The sequence below is a fragment of the Echiichthys vipera genome, assembly GCF_963691815.1.
Source record: "Echiichthys vipera genome assembly, chromosome: 13".
Lineage (NCBI taxonomy): Eukaryota > Metazoa > Chordata > Actinopteri > Perciformes > Trachinidae > Echiichthys > Echiichthys vipera.
In genome coordinates, this window is record NC_139838.1 from 9,103,916 (window position 1) to 9,112,978 (window position 9,063).

The following is a 9,063-nucleotide window of genomic DNA, read 5'->3' on the forward strand; positions in this document are numbered from 1 at the left end:
TTATATCTTCTATTCTTGTTTAAAAGTCATCCTGGTAGGTAATATGAGGGCATTACAGCCTCTGTGCAGCTCAAGTATCACCAATAAAGCGTTCAACAAGCAGCTATCTTGATTTTGCTGCCCTCTCCTGTACATGAAGGCTAACACAAGGCCATTCTCTGCTACAGTGGCATTGACTAAAAAGTCAAAGTTTCACCTAATTAACTACATTGGGAGATCGATAGCCAACTGCTGATCGATATCCTTTTTCAGCTGCAGCATGAATTCTGTTTGATTGATAAACATGCATTTATCTTTCATTGGCAACATGCTGCAGTGGCCTTTTGAAAATGTCAATCCACTTCACATCTCTCCATCACTGCTGGCAAGTCCTCGGAAATTTTCCACCTAGTGTATATTTAGCAATGCTTCATTACACCTCATCGGCCTTCTGAGGACCTTAATGCTTGGGAAAGTGACAAGCAATCCGCCAGTTTAATTTCACTGCCAAAATACATACAGTAATTAAACAGATGTGAGGGAGAAGACTGACGCATAATTAGCCAGGACAGTTTGGACAGTGACGTTCAGGGATAGATTAATGCAGAGGAAGCAATGTTTCAATAATACGTTTTTTACAACATTATTTACACTTAGAATAGATGGCAATAAGAAGATGTGCATGGACACTAATAAAAATGCAATTATAGTTCTTGCTTTATCATTAATGACAATAACCATATACTGAATGGCTTCTATGATAAAAACAAGATGAAGGCATGCCGTATGTGCACTCACCTCACTCTACCATGGAGTGGCAGCACTAGAATGATAAATGACCTACCGCAGGAACTTCATTCACTTCATGTTGTTTTCATTTAGGATGATAAATGTTGGGGAATCCTCACTTGATATTGATTTTACTCCACACACAAGTCATCCTAAATGATTAAATTGTATCTTCACATTTTTTCTTCTTCCATGCCTTCATAAGTGCTTTTTAGTTCTTCCTTTTGTCACGTCCTTCCTTATCTCTTCCCCAATTTACTCTAATTTCTCAACCTTCACAATGAGAAAAATTATATTACTACCTACACTTTCCCTCGCCTAGTCACAATGATAAATGGGTTAATATTCCCAATTATTCCCACCAGAATTGGATCTTCCCAGCAGAGTCTGGGTAATAAAAGCCAGAAAGCCCCAACATCCAGTGCTGGTCTACCTGGAACCATACAGCTTACAACATGACAGGGACGGGCGCTGCTGCTAAACGCTGATGGATTGACATTCATGTTGATTTTAAAAGCTCCAACACAATGGGTTGATACAGTAGAGAGATATAGATACAGCTGAATCTATTAACAGTAAATAACCATCAGCGTGAATGGACAACAGTGAGAGAGAATGGCTCTGTGCTTCACTATGCCCAATTGAGTCTGTGCCTGGGGAGAAATGGCCATAACAGCCCACCATCCACATACCCCAGTTAGTAGATAACTGCTCCATGTGCTCAATTGAAGAAGAGATAAAAAGAAATTGTGAATCAAGGGATATATTTTCGTTTCAGGCGTCATACCTTGTGTTCTTCCAGGCATAAGATTGGACAATCATGCAAGTGCAAGGAAAAAGGAACGGAGTTAAGAGAGAGTTATTTTATAGATCAGGGACACTTTCGACCGATTGATGACCGAATGTGGGACATTAGAGAAACGGGCCATAAGCTCATGTATAAGCTGTTTTTCTGCCAGATGTGACCTACAGAGGAGGAGGCTGAGCGGGGGTGGGGCGGGGGTTGCAGTCTGCCTTTATCAGCGCAGGATAACAGCACAATGGAGGAAAAAAGATCAGGATAAAGATGTAAAGACAGATGGAGAGAAAAGCAGCACATGCCCCAAAGACACAAATATGAAGAGCGTTGTTTTCTTTTGCTCGGTTACAAAGCAGAGTGGCCCCGGTGGAGGGGGACGACTCACTGTCTTGGCAGAGATGCTGAAGGGACCCTGCAGTAGGAGATCGGTCCACAAAATGTTCTCAATCTGTTCCAAATTATGTTTTATCTGCTGTGCACTCAAGCACTGTTGAGTTCTGAAAATTAGTTTTTGACCAGGCATTGAGTTGACACACCTTCTCTCTGTGCAGTGTCACTTTATAAAAAGGAAAAAGGAAGCCAGCAGAGTTAATAACTTGGCTTGTGCATCTGAAGCTCATTTTTAGCTCTTGATCAAATTTGTAAGATCTTTGGTGAAAGTAGTCGGCTTCTTCAAAACGTGTGTGTGTGTGTGTGTGTGTGTGTGTGTGTGTGTGTGTGTGTGTGTGTGTGTGTGTGTGTGTGTGTGTGTGTGAGTGTTCAGTGTGTCTCCCCAGCATCAGTAATTGAATGTTCATTTATTCGGCTATTGCATGGATGAGAAGCAGCTGGTAGCAGGAATGTAATGCGTGTAAAAATAAATTCACCACACAAGCTATTGTTTGTATTTGTCTTTGTGTGTTTGTGTGTTCAGCTTTTGTGTTGGAGCTTGGCAGCAGAATATCAGCTGCTGCCACAAGTGAGAACAACAGCTGATATTGTAAGTCATATCGAGAAATAACAGATGCTCTAAATGAAGATAAAGCTCTAGATAGTGATATGTTTTCCAGCATTTTCTTCTATATCTTTTGACACTCTGGTGAAGTGGCTACCTTACATGATTTGACAACAATCACATGAAAACAATTGTGTGTGACAACACGGAGAGGCGGCTCCTAAAGAGGTTAGCATAGATGCTACAACAGCATCAGTTACCAGAGAGATTATTTATTCACTGAAAGGGAAGCAAAGAACGGCACTGAGGGCTTCTCTCGATGGAAAATAAGTTTTCCAGTCACTTGACAATGTCTGCTTTTCAGATGTTCATGACAAACCATGTGGCGCTTCAGGTTAGCAACGTGGCTCCAGGGATACAGGGAGACCTGTCAATGTAAGACTTTGGTCGAGACTAAAATATCTTAAAGTGAAATCCAGGTGTAAAATCATCCCATGGTCTTTTTCGACACTTGCAAATAAGTCATCGAGACAGTTTTTTTTGTTGCATAAATTATTAATGAAGATATCCCGGAGAGACGCGAACAGTCGCTAACAGCTGGACCTGGCTAACGCTGATTAGCTCGGGGCATTACGGTGATAGCATTAAAACAGCATTTTTAACCACTAATATTGTTCAAAATAACCCCAAATCTCTGCAGCAGCATGATAAGAGTCCTTACACATAAAATGAAGCACCAACAACATACAGTAGTTAGTGAACCCGGAGTTTATTTAAAGAGCTAACAAACTCGCCCCGGTACCAACTCCTCTCATAGTAAAGTCCATTCAAGTTGATTACCAAATGCAGTCCAAAAGAAATTAGATCATTGATGCTTCGTTTTATGTGTAGGGACTCTTTGGTTTGAGAGAAGTTTAGTGTTATTTAAAGCAGTATTAGTGGTTAAAAAAGACGTATTAATGCCTTCACCGTAATGCCCCAAGCTAATCAGTGTTAGCCACATCCGGCTGTTAGCGACTCTCCAGGATTTCTCCGTTAATATATTATTTATATTATTTACTTGATGAGTGCAAGTGTCAGAAAGGACCATGGGAGGATTTTACATCGGAATTTCACTTTTGAACATTTGAATGCCATGAAATTTGGTGCAGATAATAATGTTGTTCAGAGTATGAATGCTAATGACTTTGGTGATGACCTGACATTTCCTCTAGTGCCACCTAGAGGTTGAAATAAACATTGCCATGAAATGTGGTACAAACACTCACATCCCCCTCAGGAGGAACTATAATCATTTTGGTGAGCCCCTGACTTTTCATCAATGGTCAAGAATGTACTTTAATCAATAATTCGACTTGTAAGTATTTGATTAAAATGCTCCACCATTCCCAAAATGGATCTCCGATGGATAATTTGTTCTCAAAATATCAAAAGAAAGTTACCATTTTACCATAGCTACATGTTTTATTTCAGGAATTTGAATTGAGTCCTCATTGTAAGGGGACAACTGGTACTACTGGGAACTACTTCCATACGAAAAACTAAACCTCCCATAAACACTCTTTTCTGTGCACTTTCTATCCCATTTTTAAAGATCATGGTAAACCACTGGGTACCAAGCAACACCGATATCCTAATAAAATACTTACATGGCAGTTACCTCTGGCTGAAAATGTGTATTGACCTTTTCACATTCAGCAGTCAGGCCAGAACTGCTTTTGATATGATTACCACTGCCATGCCCTCGGCTTTTAACATCAGCCTTGGAAAATCTACAGCATGTTATTTTAAATAACTTTGGTCAGTGCAGCAGTATGTCTTTGGTTTGACAAAGGCCTAGTCCACATGCACAAGGTTGAAAACCGAGGTTCTCCTTCATTCTAAAAAAAAAAACAATCTTGCCCACACGAGCACAAACACAAACTGAATTGCTGTCACGACCGTGCCAAACTAACAGGCAGTGATATAACCTTAACACTATAGCCATGTTATCCAATCAGAAGCCTGAACAACAGAGCCTACCTGGCTGCAATGACCATCAGTCACTCCGTAGTGAATTCAGATGCCTCTATTTCTCAATATATCTATTATGGTCACGTCTGCCATTGCAGGAAATGTTGGCTCATTTGTGACGCCTCACTAAGGAGATAATGTAACACTCTGACGCTAGGCTACAAGCCAACACTCAGTTGTCCCTGTCTACACAACACAACTGAAATTTTCCAAGGTTCTGAAAACCTTTCCCCTGGCAGCAGTTTCCAAAAGGTCAGTGTTTTCAGTGACATAAAATGCAGTTTGAGAATGGACGAAAGGCTGAGGTTATGTGGACTAGGCCAAGGACGAACTTGCAGTAGCCCAGGTATAAGAAGCTTCTATACACTACTATACACACTGTACTATACACACTCTACTATACACACTCCTGATGGGAAAAAAATAAACTGACTCTGAGGGCTGTCAGTGAATGGTACGAAAGCTGACCACAGGACAATCTCTTAAATCATTCTTACTTTCATGTCTTTTAAGTGTTTCAAAGTTTTATTTCCCTCCCACTCCTATAATCACCCCACATGTTGGTATCCATGGCAACAGAGGCTATCCCTAGAGAGAGATAAAAGGAAAGATAAGAGATGGGAACACAAAAGTTTTAGTGTGTTCGTGTGTGTAAAGGAGGTAAGTATCCATGGATTGGTCTTGACAAAATCTATTTTGGCACCAACAAAATTCGACTATGTTTCCATGGCTACCTTATCTATAATGTTAAAAGATGTAAAGAGAGAAAAAAAGAGGAATGGAAAAATGTATACATGGAGGGAAAAGAGAAATAAAGAGGATAAGAGAGTGTGAGAGCCAGGAAATAGTTATCTAAACAAATTTAAAAAAAGAAGGCAGACAGAAAGAAAAAATTGCAAATTAAGAATACATATAGTATTTGTGCTTCATAAAATGACATATTAAATGTATACAGCTCATGCACATGTAATGCATTTGCAGAACTGCCTGCACACACCTGAGGCGATCTAAACAAGACAGGGTTTACAACTGTGTCACCTGAAGTGCCTGTGCATGCACACACACACACACACACACACACACACACACACACACACACACACACACACACACACACACACACACACACACACACACACACACACACACACACACACACACACACACACACACACACACACACACACACACACACACACACACACAGATCCAACACTTAAGTGAAAGCGTGGTCAGGCATGTTGCTAGGCACTTACAGATCTTCAGAGATAGAGAGGATGGAAGTGTGGGCAAGAAAATAGGTTTGGAGTGATGGAGGAAGAGAAGACGATTGGAGGGGGAAATAGCAAGGAGGGGGCGACTGGCACCGATGTTTGTTGCTTCACAGGGCTTTTTCAGATGGATTGATTTGTCCTCGCGAAACATATGAGCGCAATTTAGCCGAGCCTGCTTCAAACATATACATGCATACATACATTCTCCTATTCAAGCTTTAACATATCACTACTACTTAACACTACTTTATTAACAGAGATAGCATGAAACTAAATGAAAACAGGAAAACTTAAAATGAAAATAATTAATGGAATTATTCAACATTTGGAAAGTAATTGATTTAGGCTCAGTTATTCATGTATGCTAATTTAAACTAATCCTCTCCTGAAGTTTTGAGGTAACACACAGACATGAGAGAGGTTGTTATTCTCTCAACAATAAAGCAAATTAGTGCGTTTCCCCAAAATGTCAAACTATTCCTTCAAACTACAAATGAGCTGCATTTCAATGAGGATATCATGGTATTAACTGCATAGGGACATATGTAATTATTAATGCAGGCGTCATGAAAACAAATCCTGTCAGGCATATTGATGTCATGTTATTTACCATTCCTCTCTGATGGAGCAAATAAAAAGGTTCCTATCTGTAAATGAAAATAGAATCCTTTGTATTTGTCTTTTGATCATTACTTTACCTTCCAACTGTGCATCAATTCTGCATGGCAGAAGTGAAAGAGAATCTGTCTTCTAATTAATGTGTTTACCCTGAGTACAGCTGACTCTCGGAGGTGCTGCAAACAGCAGGAATGTATTCAAAGAAAGGAGCAGCGAGCCGCATGCACAGCATCAAAACTGTAATTTCTTCAATTATATTTTGAATACTAAGTATACAAGACAAAACAATCCAGTGTCTTTGGAAAATGAACAAAATATGCATACTGTCAGCTGCTACTCTCCTAATTACTATGTTTAAGACATTGCACGACTTCAATAGTCATTGCTGTATTGGGAAACTTCTGAAAGTTTAAAAGTACTTGGCGTCACTTTTTTTTTTACACTCTGAGAGTCCTGTTGTGAATTCAAACAGAACTACTTGGTTAGGTTTAACAAACTATTGTGGTTCGGGATCAAATAACTTTGCATGTTACAGAACTTACATCTGCGAAAACTAGGATTATAGTTTTGTGGCGTTAGTTAAGAACCTTTGGTAAGAAAGTCTTTTTATGTAATCCACGCCGTAATGTAAAAAAAAGTCAGTGGTTTCACACGGGACACAAACACCAGTCTCCAGAGTGAAAGTGGTGTGTTTGCAGCCCTGTGTTTGTTTGACCCACCCAACAGCCCAACAGACCTCCTTACGGCTCTTTATAAGACTCTGTTGTCACTCATCATATTACGCCATCTTACAGCGCTTGAAGTGTCTAATCAGGGTTCCCACACAGAATTAAACATCTAATTTAAAGAATTTTCAAGGACTTTCCACGCCCATTTTCCTCAAGTTCAAGAACCAGACAACACAGTTTGAGAAAGGGTTGAGCAGGGTTAATTACTGTCACAACGCTGAGAACTTTTGTAATGACAACTAGCAGGCTGTTGAACAATGACAAACCTGCAGGAGATACATCGAAGAACTACTGCTATTTACAAACAAAATATATTATTACAAGCACATTTAATAACCTAGGTGTATTTTCAAAAACTTGATTTCAGGGGCCCATGGGAACCATGTCAAACATTAACATGGATGGCTGATCCAGCTTACTAAGAGATGATAACAGTTTCCAAAGAGGTCGAGCAGGGCCTTATACGTCATATCTATTGTAGGGATGAACTGATAACCCCAATTCAAACAACTGATGTGTTTAGAAGCAGGTAGAATGGATTAGAAATAATAAAGAGGGATGTCAGGCACAAGCACGAGGCGGTTGTTCCTCATTATATACCATACACTTCCGACTTCCGCATTTAACATTATCTGGGATGCATTACCTGTGCATTTTTTCCCCCAAAGAACCATAAACTTCCATTAGCCTCATGTTTTCCTGTTGGTACGTTCATTGGAAATATGAGCAGCTCGAAGAAGATGGATCAGTGAAGTTTTCATGGTGAACGGTGTAGTCCAGAACCACTGAGGAAGCAGAGGGGGGGATAATGTGACCGGACTGGCCCACAGATGCAGTGAAAGTCTTTTTTGTGCCTTTTTTTTTTCATTTGAGCCAAGACTGGCTGGGGGACGAGGATGAAGAGAGAAACCGAAAATGGGACTGTTTATCTTCGGACGCCTGTTCACCAAAGGAGCAGACAAAGCAGTGGCAGAAGAAGGATATTTATTTAAGATTCAGGAAGAAGTGGCCCTGGCTGTACTTTAAGAGGTAATAATATAGAAATGTGCATCTTTCAGGATTCTTAAGACCATAGACCAATACATTTTTGGGATACTTTGTGCCACATTTCAGTTCCAAGTGTTCCCCATTCATTTATTTCTTGCCAAGGTGACAAAACCTCGGATGTGACACGAGGCTATAGATAGGAGGCTTTTTGCACCTATCAGCTACAGTAATTAGACAAGACAGCAGAAAGCAGTTCACTACTGTCAGCAGGGACAGTTCTAAACTTTTGTTGACCCTAAGCAACACCTACTTTGGAAGTTAAAATGTCACCCTGTCATACGAGGTTGACTGTTTCCTTCCTTCTCAACGCAGAGCATTGTGTTAAAGTATTTTGTGATAGTCACATGAACATATCAAACATCTGATCAGAACAGAAACCAGTCACGGTGTTGATGAGCAAAAACGTTCACAGAAAGCGGAAGTATCCATTCACTGATGATTATATTGCACTCTGACATTTTGACTCGTTATTTTCTGTGCACCCAGAGTAGCCTATACCTCCTCCCAGTTTCCATAGCAACACCACAAATTAATCTGGCTAAAAAGAATGAACCTTAACTGCCTCAGGTAAGGGGAGCTGGCTGCCCTTGTTGATGACGCCCGTACAGTTGCCCTTCCTGCTGTCTTGGAGGCTGTTCTGGTCAACCTCAGCAGCTGACAGTGGAGGGTTGTTGGCTTGATTAGGCTCAACCCTCAGGATATGAGAGCAGGCCTGTGGGTTCAGTTGGCATCCATCCTGCATCATTCAGTGCGTTTACATGCAGTTTAAAACCCCGGTTATATTCAGGTTAAGGGCAAGCTCCGGTTTCTCAAACACCATGTAAACACTGTACTGTACTGTTCTCATACCCAGGTTAACAGACCTAGAGAACTCCTTTGGTA